Raw genomic sequence first — 16,539 nt, forward strand, 5'->3', positions numbered from 1 at the left:
TGTGGGGCACAAATAGGACCTACTATAGGAGTTTATGACCACAGGGAGGGCATCTAGGTCTACTCTTGGGGAGATGCTTCAGTCCTCAAGTTCAGAAAGGAGAGTGAACATGATAAACACTGAAGTTTAATGAAAATACACTTTCATGTGGGGCATTTAGGTACAAGTACAAAGAGCCTTGAATAAAAAATTTGTGCTCAAAGTACAAAGATGATGATCACTTTGTGCTTCACCATCTTTTATATCCTGGAGACAGGAGGGTGCTGCTATTACATGGCACAGCTGAAGGTAGACAGGCTTTAGTATCTTCATAATTCCTAACAGTTACCTTTATTATAATTATTAGTGTATATTAATTAGTGTATATATTAGTATATTCATGTATGTTGATTGTACAGAATAATGAAGTTCATTGTGCATACATGCATGTCACCTGTGTTGATCTTTTCCATCCTCCCTATTTCCCTACTTCCCCCTCCTTGGTTCCCTTCATTTTACCTCCTAGTTTTCTTTCTACTTTCATGTCATTCTTTCCCCTGCTAAATTCCACAGAGAAAACATGTGATATTTGTCTTTCTGAGTTGGCTTATTTCACTTAACATGATCTCCAGTTTCAGACACTTTATGGCTAATTAATACTCCATTGTCTCTATATATCACACTTTCTTTATCCATTCATCCACTGCTGGGCCTTTAGGCTGATTCCAAAGCTTGACTATTGTGAATTTAGTACCTCCATAAACATGGGTGTGCAGGTATCTCTGTAGTATGCTGACTTTGATTCCTTTAGATATATACCTAGGAGTGGTATAACTGGTTTGTATGGTACTTCTATTTCAAGTTTTCTGAGGAATTTTCATACTGTTTTCCATATTGGCAGTACTAATTTACATTCCTACCAACAGCATATAAGGATTCCTTTTGTTTCTCCAATCTTTGCCAGCATTTGTTATTTTGTTGTTGTTTAAAATAGCCATTTTAACAGAGGTGAGATAGAAGCTCAGTGTTGTTTTGATTTAAAGCATTTCCCTGATGGCTAAAGATATTTAATTGTTTTAACCATTTATTAATTGGATGAATTGCGGTTTTGTTTTAAATTTCTTTATATATTCTGGATATTAATCCTCTGTCAGATGCATAGCTGGTAACGATTTTCTCCGGTTCTGTAGGCTGTCTTTTCATTCTGTTGATTGTTACCTTTGCTGTGCAGATGCTTTTTAATTTGGTGCAATCTAATTTGTCAATTTTTACTATTATTTCTTGAGCAATTGGAGTCCTATTCAGGAAATCATTGCCTAGATCTATATCTTTTTTTTTCACGTTTCCTTCACTTTATTTTTCTTGTATAAAAACCCTATGTTGTAGCCATAGCTGGAGCTTGAGTCCTCTGTAAGAGACTCTGGTGTGGGTTTTCACAAGATGGTCAGTGAATTCCTGATAGGGAGACTTGGTAACACAGTCTCTTTCCAGAGATTTGGAGACAAGTAGCTATATGTCTTAGAGATGGCATCAAAGTGGCCTGGTGAATTGCCCAAGGTGGCAGTGCACCCCCTGGAAGAAGCATAGCAGTCATCAATACCAGCAGCAGCAGCAGCAGCAGCCTCTTGGGCACAGGGGCTGAGACAATGCCAGTACTTCTGGGGACAGGGATGAGTCACACCAACACAGAACCACAACATCCTGTCTCCTTGCAAGGGACAGTATGGGGCTTGCTAATCTTGTTCCCCCAGTAGCCTCTCTACACAGGAACAATGGAGAGCTTAGCCAGGATGGTGGCCCCTCGGATAGCAGTGGCTACCTCCTTGAAGCACTTAACTCCCAGGCCAACGTGACCATTGTAGTCCCCAAGAGCAACAAATGCTATCAGTCTGCTGGCCAGCATGGGTCTGCTTCTATACAGGCATGGTCTTCAAAATCTCATCCTTGAGTGATGCCCCCAGGAAAAAGTCAAGGGCCTCAGACTCCTTGATAGGCAGAGAGAAGAGATAGATCTCCTCCAAGGATCGATCTTCATGTCCTTGACCAGGCAGCCCAGTTTGGTGACCGGGATACACTCCTTGTCTTTGGTCTTATCTCCATGAGCCTCAAGCCACCTGGCCAGGGTCCCAACCCCAACCACCACTGTGATCTTGGCCTTGGAGGCCACTGCCAAAACCTATATGGAAGCCCCTGTGGTCACCCATTCTGGGGCCATGAGGTCTTCAGGCCCTCTGGGTCCTCCTGGTGCACCGTTCTCAGCCACCATTTGGTGAGAGAAGAATCTCAGAATCTCAGGTCTTACATTAAGGTCTTTGATCCACATTGAGTTATTTTTGGACAGAGTAAGAGATAGGGATCTATATGTGTAAGTCCAGTTTTTCCAACCACCATTTGCCAAAGAGGCTGTGTTTTCTCCAAGACTTGTTTTTGGCTCTTTTGTCTAGAATCAGGTGGCCACAGATGTGCGGTTTTATTTCTGGGTTGTCTCTGTTCCATCGGTCTATGTGTTTGTTTTTTTATGTCATGCTATTTTGTTGTTTGTTTGTTTTGGTATACAGGATTGAACTCAGGTGTACTTAACCACTGAGCCTTTTTTATTTTTTATTTTGAGACAAGCTCTCACTAAGTTGCTTAGGGCCTTGCTAAATTGCTAAGGCTGGATTTGAACTTGTGATCCTCCTGCCTCCGTCTCCAAAGCTGCTGGGATTGTAGGTATGCTCCACTGTATTTGGCATTTTGTTGTGTTCTTATTAGGTTTTGCTAGTAGGGTAATAATGGTTTTGTAGAATGAATTTGAAAGGTTCTTTCCTTTTCTATTTTATGGAATAGTTTGAGGAGTATTGGTGTTAGTTCTTCAAAAGTCTGGTAAAATTAATCTGTGAATCTGTCCATTCAAAGCCATTTTGAATAAATACAGAGACCACAAAGAAGCCAGGTGACTGCCAACCAATGTAGCAGACATGTGGCCCAGCCCACTTCAGACCCTTAGAACAGAGCTTGCCATTCTAATTCCTAAAACATGCCGGACTGCCTTCAGAGACCTTGGAAGGGTGATTGGTAAACCAGTAAGTGTTAGACTCACTGGGGGACATGTTAATAAAGGCAGATTTGTGGACTGCACTCCCTAATGATGATACCTTAGGTCACAAATGATACTTAGCAATCTACATTTTAAGTCTGACTCCCAGATGATTCCAAATAAACATTGAGAAGTGCAATGTTAGAAGGTGTTGGGCATAGACAGAGGAAAAGGAATAAAACAGAGGAGGAACAAAGAGGCAGTAAATGAAGTGGTAATGAGATGAGGAAAAGAGGAGGAAGAAGAGAGAACCAAGAGAACACTTCAAATGGGGTGGACAGCATGAGAGTCAGAGCTCCCAGGCAGTGACTTCTGCACCAAATTAATTGCTTTAAAGCTCTGATCATTAAGAAGCAGTCTTCCCTCTAATAAACTCCAAAGGCAAATATGAGCATTGCAAGCTACATGATCTAAAGGAGTAGATTAAAGTAAAAGAGATTATCAGGCTATCTTTTAGCTGGGGAGAAATCTCTTTTCTGCATGTGAGAGCAGGATATGGTGGGTTGTGAGTACCCAGCAGGTCTTCCCACACATTACAATTCAGAGGGAACCAACAACGCAGGAGCACCTGGGGACAAAGAAGACCTAGAAATGCCTGACTTGATGGGATGTATTTCATAGTACAGAGATGCTCCTTGACTTGATGGGATGTATTTCATAGTACAGAGGTGCTCCTTGATTTATAATGAGGTTCCATCCAGATAGACCTAGTGCAAGTTGAAATTATCCTAAATCTAAAATGTATTGAACACACCTAAGCTACTGCATGTCCTAGCTAAGCAACACAGGACAGTCGTCATCTCTTATGATTGTGGGGCTGACTGGGAGCTGCAGATCTCTGCCACTGCCCAGCATCCCCAGAGAACATCACACTACATATCACTAGCCAGAGAAAAGATCCAAATTCAAAATTCAAAGTATGGTTTCTCCTGAATGCATATCACTTTTGCAATCCCATAAAGTCAAAAAATCATTAAATCAAACCATCATAAATGGGAGACCATCAACTTTTCGGAAGGTAAACTTTTTTTTTTTTCCTGCTATGTGGTTCTTAGATGAAAAAATTGAAACGCCTTTGGATTTATTTACACCACTTCACTCTTGGAAGAAAATTGATGTATGTCTACTAAGAAACTGAGTGAGTCAAATTTTAGCAGTGAAGGATGGATTTTTTTTAAAGAGAGAGAGAGAGAGAGAGAGAGAGAGAATTTTTAATATTTATTTTTTAGTTTTTGGCAGATACAACATCTTTGTTTATATGTGGTGCTGAGAGGATCAAACCCGGGCTGCACGCATGCCAGGCGAGCGCGCTACCACTTGAGCCAGCCCCAAGGATGGATTTTTTTTTTAAAAAAACTTTTTAGTTGTAGATGGACACAATAACTTTATTTTATTTACTTATTTTTATGTGATGCTTTGGATTGAACCCAGTGCCTCACACATGCTAGGCAAGCGCTCTGCCACTGAGCCACAACCCCAGCCCAGGATGGATTTTTGATGAAGGTCTCACCCCTGAGCTTGTTAAAACTCTTTGCTTGGCCTCATCCATGGAATGTCTGATTTAGCAGGTTTGGGATAGGTATAAGATTTGTTGATGCTGCTGGGATCATACTTTGTAAACTATTAGATTAAACAAAAGTCCCAGTTTTAGAACTAGGTCTGGAATATCCAAAGAGTGAAGTATATAAAGCCTTGTCTAAAAACTGGAACAAGTGAAAATATCTGCAGACCCTAGTCAAAAACATGGCAGGGTGTGTGGGGGCAGGTCTTGTAAGATTAATACTCCCCTATTTTAGCTGGATTAGCATTTCTACCTCCTACCTGTGCACTTGCTTCTTAGAGGAAAGAACTTTATGTTGTGGCACCATAATTCTCCACACTCCTTCAAGATGAAAGTGATGTATTTATATCTGCTCTATTAAAAGACACCAAGTAAAATGGGAAGCTCTATGTCAACCTGTGGCTTAGAATTCAGGTCATTCCCAGCTTCTGAAGAGACTAGACAGCTTCATATGAATAATGAACCCTCCAGAGACCCTTTGTTCCACCCAGTAATTTTCAATGCTTGGGACAGGCATGATCCACTGTTTCATATTTCCAGCCCCTTGCAGAATCCTGCAGGCCATGCTTTTTACTGTCCTTCCGTTAAGGCAGTTTTGGTGGACGTAAATGTCTCAGGACACAAGTTGAGCTAGCATCGAATTACTTCTCGGAATATACAAAAACAAGATCTTTTTAGTCCTAGGCCATAAATTAGACTGTTGGAAAGGGAACATAGAAGCTCTTTGAGGTCACTAGGAGACACTTTGGGTTGGTCCTTACTGTAACAAGAGAAGGGCAGCTACTTAGTAAGTCCCAGAGGGAGCTTTCATTCAGCCTTCGAAGTCCACCATTCTGTTCATAACAAAATGTGCCTCTACGAATGCACACAACCCAGCTAGAGCTCTTTACTTTTGCTTTCACTTTAATCTGCATTGATGGTTACCCAAAGATATTCAGAGCTCTAAATCATAGAGTGAATGAATTAAGGTATCAGATTAAATTAGGAATAAAACATGAGAGGAGAATCTCTTAGAGTAGCTTTGCATAACTATGTGAGGGCTCCCAGGCTTCTGTGTGAAGCCTACAAAACTACTGGATGCTCTTTCCAGAAAAATACACCTATAGATAATATTTTGCATACAACTAATTGTGCAGACCCCACAGGTTTACAATACATAGCTCACACCAGAGAGGAATACTCCCAGCGAAACAAAAGAATCTGGGGTAGGAGGAAGAAGGGGCAGAAGGATGAACAGGGGCAAGTCTCCAAGCAAGCAGCCCTTGTATTAAAGTAACGTAGCACTAGCTACTGTAACAAACAGCTCTCCGCATCTGAGTATCTTAACACATGAAAGTCCCTTGTGTATGTTCCTTGTCAGCAAGTGAGTGATTTTCCCACTGGTGCTCATTCAACGACTTGGGCTTCTTCCACTTTGTAGCTCTTTTGTCCCCAAGAAGAATCCTGTGCATACAGTCAGCAGGAGGAAGACCACTGATAAGGTATATCTAGTTCTTCACAATCATAGCCTAGAAGTGCCACATATCATTTCCAGTTGTATGTCATCCATGAGACCTGGCTACAGGACCACATCTGGATGGAAACGGGGCTGGAGAATGTAACCTTTATCTGTGAAACTGTTTCCTAGCATCAGCTTTACACCACGGGAAGTGGAACATAAATTTTTGGTAGCCAGCAAACAATATGGCTACCTAACCATTATGTGCAGGTGAGATCAGTTTAAAATAAAAGACAAGGTGATTTGAAAGGGGGAAAAAGCTGTCAGAAGACATTATAAAAGTCAAAGTATGTGTAGAATAGGGCAGTTGTGATCCCAAATTATTGGCAGCAAATACATGAGGTTACAGATAAATTGTCTTTCAGCCTCAACTTTCTAAAACCAGATGGTCAAATCTCTCCTTCTCTCTAGCTCTATCCTTCCTTCTTTCTATTCTAAACAAAAGTGCCAGTCCCAGGAATAACTTGTCATTTATAATAGATGTATCCATTATCCATCTGAACCAGAATTTAGTTTCTTGACTGAAAAAAAACAATAAGGTAAAGTAGGGAATCATACAAAAATGGTACAAACTTGAAGCATTCTATTTAACTTAAAACGTAAATATGACTTCATTCACTAAGCTTTTGCTGTACATCCAAGTCATTTTATTTGAATACAAACCCACTGATAGGAGTCACAGGCTTTCCTTTGTGCATGAACTGTGCCTAATTGCACCATCTATGACTTCCAGTTTCAGTTTCTTGAAAGTGGAGTAAGACACTTGTGAAGTGGTAATCCCTCCAAGTTTTAACTATTTTTTTTTTCCAATCTTTTATAATTGTTTGGCACACACATCATTCAATAGCAGTTTCAGCTACCCACTACTACTGAATCTTTCCAAAATTTGAAACCTAGTTTCCATAGAAACTCCTTTTTGCATTTACATTTCATCAATTTACATGTTGTATACATTACTTAATTTTGATAAGTGGAACAATGATCATAAAGAGGTTTGGAAACAGACAATCAACTGGTAGTATGTGTAGAACTCAGCCAGTGAGAACAGAAGCTTAGGTGTATTGATTGTGGTTCTGAGAATTTAGAAGACCGTGGGTCTCAGCATGTTTTGCAGCAGGATTAGAGAGTCTGACTTAATTTTATGTAGTTGTCAGCTTCCAAGATTGCCCTCAAGGATCCTTGCCTTTTGGTGCTTACACTCAGTCTAGTCTCCTCCCACACTGAATCCTCGGCTGGTCTGTGTGACCACTAGAATATCACAGAAGTATCCAATGTATGACTGCAGAAGATCTGTCATAAAACGTGTTCAAACTTCTGCCTTGCATTTATACACAATGGAATATTACTCAGCACTAAAAAATAATAAGATCATGGCATTTGCAGGGAAATGGATGGCATTAGAGCAGATTATGCTAAGTGAAGTTAGCCAATCCCAAAAAAACAAATGCCGAATGTTTTCTCTGATATAAGGGGGGTGACTCAAAATGGGGTAGGGAGGAAGAGCATGGGAAGATTACCTCTAGATAGGGAAGACGGGTAGGAGGGAAAGGGAGGGAGAAGGGTAATTGCATGGATGGTGGAAGGAGACCCTCATTGTTGTACAAAATACATGTATGAAGATGTGAATTTGGTGTCAACATATCTTGTATACAGAGATATGATAAATTGTGGTATAAAGGTGTATTAAGAATTGTAAGGCAATAATAATAATAATAATAATAATAGAGCTCATGTAAAGAAAAAAAAATCTTCTGCCTTGGTCTCTTATATCGCTGGATTTTGGAGAAATCATTGTGACATGAGTACTTTCAAGGAGCCCTGTGGAGAGACTCACATGGAAAAGATCTGAGGTTTCCCACCAATTGTCAGCACCAATTTGCCAACCATGTAAATAAGCCACCTTAGAAACTCACTGTCCAGTCCCAGTCAAAGCTTCAAATAACTGCAGTCTTGGCTAATACTTGACTGTACTATTGTAAGAGATCTCAAGCCAGAACCATTTGGCCAAGCTGCTCTTGAATTCCTGATCCCTAGGAGTTTGAGAATATAAATGTTTATTGTTAAAGGGAACCAAGTTTTAGGGTGGTTTGTTATTGGTAATAGACAACTAATACACTTGGCAAAAATGGTTTTATGTATGTCATTTAGAGAAGTTTCTGCAATAATGGGATGTCCATTGTGCAGGAAACTGCCCTACCTGTATTTGCTTTTCTAGGATGGTGGCCACAGACCACGTGTGAGGTGGTAGTTTAGGGTTAAGGCTGTGATCATGAAAAGGACCATGTGATGATAAATTAAAAATCTTGGCCTTCTTAGCCCCAGGCTCAACCAAACTAACAAATTTAGGCTTGACTTAGGGTTGGTCAGGCCTCTAAAGCTTTTTTTCTTCTTTTAATTTTTTTTTTAGTTGTAGATGGACACAATGTCTTCATTTGTTTATTTTTATGTGGTGCTGAGGATCAAACCAAAGGCCTCATGCATATGAGGCAAGCGCTCTACCAGCTGAGCTACAACCCCAGCCCACCAAAGCTTTTTTATTCAAAGGGTGATCTGTGAACCAGCAGCATTAGCATCACTTAGGAGTTTGCTGGAAATGCAACATCTCATGCCCCAAGACAGACTTTAGAATGTGAACTGGCATTTTAACAACATCCTAGGGTATTTATGTGTACTTTAAAATCAGAAAAGCACTTTAAGAATTGTTTGGTGACTTGGAAATTGAAGTGAATACATTCTATGAGGATTGATTCTGGAAAGGGTTTCCTTTTTCTAGAAAAAGATTCCAAACCTGACAGGAACACCTGAATCGGGGCAGGTTGGATTTCAAGTCTTCCAAGATTAATTCCAGTTTTAAATATTCTATTGGTCTATTCTGTGATCCTTATCTCCAATTTCACCCTGTCTTAGAGCCTACAGTTCACTATTTCCTTTCTTCCTGCCCTTTGTTGTGCTCTTGTTTGCTCTAATGGGGCACATTCATCAAAACCCAATAATGTTTCCTTCGACTTGAAGATGCGTACATGGCTCTGAGAAGAAAAACCATATTTTTCAGATTGTGGTGTACTTAAGACGCATGGCTACTGAGAGAATGAGAGGGCAGACTGCTGCCTCCTGTTATTTACATCCTGAGATTTCCATCAGGGTACAAGACAGCCTGTGAGCTGGAAGGCAGGATCTTAAAGGACCAAGCAGGAGGCTGGAGAAGTCATTAATTATGTTCTCACAAAAAAATATTTAGTACCTTTTCTTAACATTACAGCTACCATTGCTGCTGGTAATGCCCTTTTATTTGACCAGGGGGTTTGCTCCTATTAGATTAGATGAAGTGTCTCATCTAAGGCACAATAACAGATTTGGCCCTGTGGTTTAGCTGCTGGCTGTGGTTGACTGATACCCAAGCTTTTGACTCCCTGCTGCGTATCTAAGCAGTACAAGCTGCAGTCAATGCATTTAATCTACATAAAAAGAACACAAATTGCACGTTAGCCTTTTTGAGTCCAGTAATCAGCCCCCTTCCCCACTTTATGCTCTTCTGGACAATTTGAGGCACTCTTGTGTGATCCAGAGAGGTTGCAAATTTTTTTTCCAAGTCAGGTAAAAAGAAAAGTCTTTTGCATTTTAATTGCACTTGATCTGCTCATTGAATGACCCCTGTAATTTATATATTGTTCATAGTTAGTGCTTTCTGCAGTCCTGCTGTGCAGCTGATAACATAATTCATATGCACTTGCAACTTGGGCTCTGTGAGTAGTGGCTTCGGCTTTCTTTTCTTTCTGAGTTTGCAAAATTCTCTGGCTCATCCTTCAGAATCAGGCTGCTGTGGCTGATGTCAGTCACTGTCTGCTTATGTAGGTATAGTGAAAAGGCCATTCAATGAGCCCCAGCCTACCCTTTTGTTTACATTTAAAAATTGTCCTTTCCTTTCCAGCTGCCTGTGTGATTCACAGCTGGTTGGCTATTGGTGATACAGCTTCCCCTACAACTTCCCTGGATCGTGCAATTCATTGGTTTAAACTAGATCCGTGAAGAGAACCATAAACACAGGTGTCACACTCTGGCCAGCTAACTAAGAGGCAGTAAGATCCCAGATGATCAATACATACAAAGGGAATTAATAAATAGGGAATAGGAAGATGGCTTTTTTGAAATTTTTGAACACATTAGATGGTGAGCTCTTTGGAACTAGAGGTAGGCTATTTTGTACTTTGAAAAATATTCTGAATGAACATTTACAGCAAACCTGTTGGAAGTCAAAGTTCCGTTTTTATAAAATAGGTATTTAACCATTTTATTTGCTTCATATTCACATGGAAGCTATATTCTTTACATTCTCTAGAAGGGTAAATTATGGGGTTGAGTTAGAAGATTTTGGCCCATCTTAGGTTTTGCGCTAGTGGTTTTGCTTCCCAAGCCCTTTGGGTGGAGATTGAACCTTTGCCACTCAAAGTGTGGTCAGTGGGCTGGCAGCAGCAGCAGCAAACCCAAGAGCTTGTTAGAAATGCAGATTCTCAGGCTCTATCTAGACCTAGTGAATCAGAATCTGCATTCTAGGAAGATCCCCAGGTGGCTTGTGCACTGCAGTTTAAGAAGTGCTGGATTAGACAATTGGGTATCAATCCTGACTGCATATTCAAATCATCTGAGAACCTTGCCAAACAACAACAAAACAACAACAAACCCAAACAAACAAACAAACTCTGATGCCTGGCCCCTGGCCCTGGCCCCAGAGATTGCTTAGTCACTCTAGCAGTTTTACAAGATCTTCAAGTGATCTAACATGACACTAATGGTAAAGATCACTGGATTACACAAAATCTTAGAGAAGGATAGGATTCTAAACAAGCAATTCTAAACCTAAATCAGTGCCCCATGGACATTTTCAGTTTCCTTGTCCAGTCTCCCAGGGGAACCATCAGGGATTTTAGCACAATTTAACTTGACAAGTATTTATTCAGTGCCTATTATGGGTCCATCTCACCACACTCCACAGCTCCACTCCAACAAGCCAGAAGGCAAAATTACCTTGTGGGTAGGATAGAGTTTTCTGTAGTCTCTTGTGCCATAATACTGAAAAGTCACAGGTCACCCTGTGTTTCTGTGGATGGCTCCATGGGAAGTGGGTTCTCAGCTCTGAAACATACCCCTTTGTAGAAGTTGTAGGACATACCAATCTGGGTTCCCAAGAAACAGTTTTAGAGAATCCCAATTTCATGAGCAGCCATGATTTAGTATTTTGGCATATTTCTGGCATACATATAGCAAATTTCTGCCTTTTTTTAATAGAAGAGAGGCAGGTGGCATTTTAGGAAAGATTTTGGAATGGAAGTCAGAAGACTGGGTTTGAATTCTTATGTTATCACTAAGCAGTTTGTTAGAATGTCTGAAATTTATTTTAAAATTTCTCCAATTACCAATTACAGTGGTATTACATGTATCAAATTTAGATTAAGCAATAACTCAGATGCCAATCAAGCACACATACTCCAGGGCTGGTCTATGTGCATTCTAAGCAGAGAAGCCACCCTCCAGAGGCTACTATTATACCCATTTCTGATATCTAGATCACCTAGGTTTTGCTAATGAGCATAGCAAATGCCAGAAAGGAGTTTTATTAGTGAAAATAAATGGCTTGCTCAAGGATGTTGAAATGAGCTCTCCCTGATGAAATCACATGAATTCAAGATATATGGATCATTTCAAATATTTTAGTCATACTACTTACTCTCACATGAACCCCAGGTATAAGAACATAGTGACATCCATTGCTTATACCCTTAGGAATTGAACTCCCAAATTGAACCCTAGGTGTGTCCCAGTTCAACCATTGAGTTAAGAGGATTCATTGTTGTCTGAAGCTGTCTATATCATAACTCATCTCTGCTATATTGTTGTGTCTACGTTTGAGTGAAGCTTTCATGCAAGGTGGTAGAATATAGTTTGAGAATTGCTTTCCTTATAACTTATAATCTTGTCCTGAGGCTGCAACTGAATAGCTAGCACTCACCTAATCAAACATTTTCAGTGGCTACCGTGTTCTAATAGTTGAGTACAAACAAACAGGCCCAATTCAGCTACAACCCAGTTATTTGACCTTGAGTCTCATATCTAGTTGCTATATCTCTCTGATCTCAGGCATTTTATTAAAATAAAGACATGAGGATAATTTTAAAAATTCTTTTTCCAGCTTAAGATGCTTATTTTTAAAACTTCTTATGGAAGAGAAAAAGCCAAGCAGATTAAGATACACCAGACTGCAGTATCTTGCATTTGAGTGCCCCCTTCCCTACATAGCCCCCTCAATCATAGCCCACAGTATGTGACTCTCATTTCAATAATCCCAAGCCCCTGGGAAGCTTAGCCCATGTTTGCCATTCTCTCTGTATGGTTTCAATTAAGTCTGTGGACTGTAATATGGAATCCTGACAAGGTTGTGAATGTTGCTTAGTTAATAGAATATTCTGGCAAAAAAAGCAGAGTGGAGGAGATGGGACTTTACAATTGTCTCACTTAGCAAGCAGGCTCCTTTTATTCTGAGAAATACTGACAGTGGGGTTGGTTTCAATTTAACATTTTCCTTCAAGGGAACCTAGCAGTGGTACTCATCTCCCAGTGTGGCTTAAACAAGCATCAAGTCTGATGACCCCAAGGCATGGTGCTTTGTGGGGAGAGTCAATGACAACAATTGTAGGAGGCAGACCCCAAATGGTGAAGTGCAGTCACTTGCCTGTTCTAGCAAAGGAGGAAGAGCACATTTAATTGACCCTTTAGTAAATAGTTATTCTCATTTCGGCTTCCTAAACTGTCTTGGTATCTTTGTATTGTGGCTTCCCGAGGATTCCTGGCGTGGGCCTTTTATAGTCCCTAATGAAGCCATTGTACTATTTTCAGTTAAGATCTAGAGCATGAAACAAAAAGGGACTCTGACAGAGCTCTTTCCAGTGCAGTTATTGAAAATAATCCCAACTTATTGGGACAAAAAAATAACTGAGATCAAGAAAAAGATGAAGCTATTGTTGCAATCTTGTGCAACTCCAATGAGGAAAATGCTGGGCAGCAAACCAACAGAGACAGTTCATCTCAAAGAGTTTTTCCTTAGAAAAATTCTTTAGGACATCTGGCCCCCAGCTCTGGAGTTCTCCTGTTTTGTGTTATCTAAGTATTTGTTGACCTTCAGTTTTGCTATATGTTCTGGGTTTTCTAAAAGAACATACCTTTATCTTAAAAGAAAACATAACATGAATTAACCACTAAAGGCTTCAAGCAGATTGTGATTATATACTACCATGCCTGGGTGTATTTTAAATAATGAGAACATTAAAAATGTGAGCATCAGAAGTCTTGGTTAAAATGTATCATGAAAGATAAGGTAGAAGAGTTTGGCAGGTATTTCTTTGAGGTAGATGGGATTTTAAAGTCCCCATCATATTTCTAATCTTGGCCTAGTAATTGGCTACTAAACAAGTTTATCAGTAAGCAGTTACATAAAATTAAAGAGCCCTTCATTCATTTCTTTGAAGGATTTTGAGTATAAAATCTCATTGATCCTAAAATTTTTCCAGAACCAAATGCAGTGTTCCTTGAACTCATGTTAAGATATCTTTCTTAGATAAGCATTCAAAAAATATCCACTGTATGCCAATTACTATCTACCATGGTTTGAATGTGTCTCCCAAAGTTTGTGTTTAGAAACTGAATTCTCCTCCATGCAGCAGTGTTGGGACATGGGGCCTAGGGGGAGGGACTTTGGGTCCTGGGGGAAAAGTTGTCATGTGGTGCCTTCCTCCATGTTATGATGCAGCAAGAAGGCCCTTACCACATGCAGCCCCTTGATTTGATACTTTCCAGCCTCCATAACTGTGAACCAAATACATTTGTGAAAATAAATTTCTCAGTCTCTGGTCTTCTGTTATAGCAGCACAAAATGGACTAGACACTGTGCTAGAAGATTTGGAGTGTATCATCAAAAACTATAAAGAAGTACAGATAGAAACTCGAGAACTACCAGCTGCTACCCTGATTTTGAAATCCAAAATCAAGCATTGAACTATGGGAAGTGCTAAGACATCCATCTAATGCCAAGAGGCTAGCAGAAATGAGACGCAGATGCTGTGCCCTGGAACTTGAAAGAAGTTAGAAGGCCCAGGGGGAATCAACTTCTTAATTCACCCCATTCTCATCTCCTTACTCTTGTTTTTGTATCTCTGAGGACACTGATCTCAAGTCAGGAGTGAGTCAGTTGGTCACTGTATGTGGTGTCTTAGCCACAGCCATCCTTCAGAACCATCTGTAGAACTTGTAAAAATACACATTCCCTAACCTCAGCCTGGATTTCAGAATTATTGGGTGGAGCTAAGGATTCTGTGTTTTTGAATCATTTTGCTTGTGATTCTGATGATGCACAGTCAGAGTTAGGACACACTGGACATAGGATCAATGCACCCAAGAACACATTGTGCTAAGGGGCCATGGAACTAGAAAAAAATGTAAAGCCAAGTCTCTGCCTACAAGTGATTTATTACAACCAGAAGAGAATGTCAGAGAGAGAACAAGAAAATAATAGAGCAAGTGAGACGAAAACAACCCAGAAGGAAGGCCATGGAGTCTGTGTGATACATTTGTTTTTTCACAAGTAGGAAGCAGTATTTAAGCTTATGCACAAGCAGACATAAAAATCATTGAACCATTGGAATTCCATGCTGGACCATCATAGCATTGGAAGAGTAAGACTGGTTCACCAAACTATAGCTCAACTCCCTCCAAATCTTCACTGCTAGATTCCACCCCCAACTAAATGGATCCTCATGGGCCTATGCACCAGTAGGCTGGGATGTTCATGTAAAATCTATTAATACCGCCCTGTAGTTACCCCTCAGCCTTACCTCTGGCATATAGTGTCATACTGGCTGCATAGTCTGCTTTTGAGAAAAAGAACCAAGGGAAGAAGTCCATGAAAGCTGTGGAGCCTGACTTGGGCCATTTGGGTAGAGAACTCCAAAGTTCTTTTCATTTAAACCATATTTCTTTTAGAATTTCTAAAAGAATTTCTTACCCTGTAAGAAGGGGCTTAGCCAGAGTAGAGACCTCTAATAGGAAAGGCCCACGACAGGGTACTTCTTGATGGGGTCAAAGAATAATTCTGTGTACAAGCAAGATGGTGAATGAGTCCTAAAAAGTATAGCTTGGCCCAAAGACATGTGGAATTTAGTATCTGGAGAATTGTCCCAGAGAAGAAGTTTATATCAGCCTCTAGCCTTTTAGTCCCAGGTGTAGGTTCAAATTTGAATCTATTAGCCACACCTGTTTGAGGGGTTTATGGTTAAGATTCAGTTCAGCTGAGATGTAACAGGATCAAGTTCAGCTAAAAAAAAAAAAATCAATAGTGGTATAAACAAGATACAAGTTTTTACTCTTATCCATAAATGTAATCATCCAGGGCTACTGAAGTGACTTTATAACCGTCAGGGTCATCTGCTCCTTCTAGTTTGATTCTCCACCATCCTCAAGACTTGGTTTCTACTTCATGGTACAAGATGGCCACTTGAGCTCTGCCAATCACATTCATATTCCACCCTACTGGAAGGAGGAAAAGAGGAAAAAGTGCTTCCTATGTGAAGCTACTTCCCTGAATTTGCTTACCACACTTTCAACTCTATCTCACTGATCATAGTTTAGTTCAGAGCCCCAAATGTCTACAACTCATGCCTAGCTAAGAATGGGGATTCGGCTCCTAAGGAAAAAAAATGAATTGTGTGATAACTAGCAGTATGTGCCAAGGGATTGTTAATTTCAAACAGCAGAAACTGACTCTGGAAATTTTAAACAAAAGGGGAGTTTACTGGATGACTGTTGTGTGGTTCAGATAATTAACAGGTTGAGTAGAGGGTCAGACTATGAAAGTGAACAAGTGAGCTAACCAGAACACCACCATCAACCCAATCCTCAGAGCTGCCAACACCACCAGACTCTAAATGCTGCCACTGATGCTGTGTATAATTTCTCATCTGTCCCTGCAGCTTGGCATCAATCTGTCTAAATCTGTAGCTGCTACATGTGTTTGGTGGTAACATATTGGACAATGCAGATACAGAATATTTACATCATAGCAGAAAGTTTTACTCTTCTAGACTCTTCTAGTCCTGGACCAAGGTATCCAATTTGCCAAACTAGTTCATATACCTCTCTCTTAGCAGCCTGGGCTGCCCCCACCCAGCTGCAATAGAACTCACTTAAAATACGAAGGGGATTTAGATACAGCTAAAAGTGTGGGAAATGTCCTCTATACAGTTACTAACATTGTGATCTTAGGATAACTACTTATCTAGCCTCAATTTTGCATTTGTATAATGGAAATAATGATTACTGCGTTTTTGGATTGTTATGAAGATAAAAAGACATGAAAATTACCAGGACCATTTGGGTCAA

At 40.2% G+C, this 16,539-nt stretch overlaps 1 pseudogene; it reads right to left on the reverse strand.

Moving 5' to 3' along the window:
• Positions 1-1,354: 1,354 nt before the first annotated feature.
• LOC113188449 (small ribosomal subunit protein uS5 pseudogene) lies at positions 1,355-2,245 on the reverse strand (annotated as a pseudogene).
• Between the last annotated feature and the right edge of the window lie 14,294 nt (positions 2,246-16,539).

Source organism: Urocitellus parryii, chromosome X (assembly GCF_045843805.1).
Source record: "Urocitellus parryii isolate mUroPar1 chromosome X, mUroPar1.hap1, whole genome shotgun sequence".
NCBI classification, from domain to species: Eukaryota; Metazoa; Chordata; class Mammalia; order Rodentia; family Sciuridae; genus Urocitellus; species Urocitellus parryii.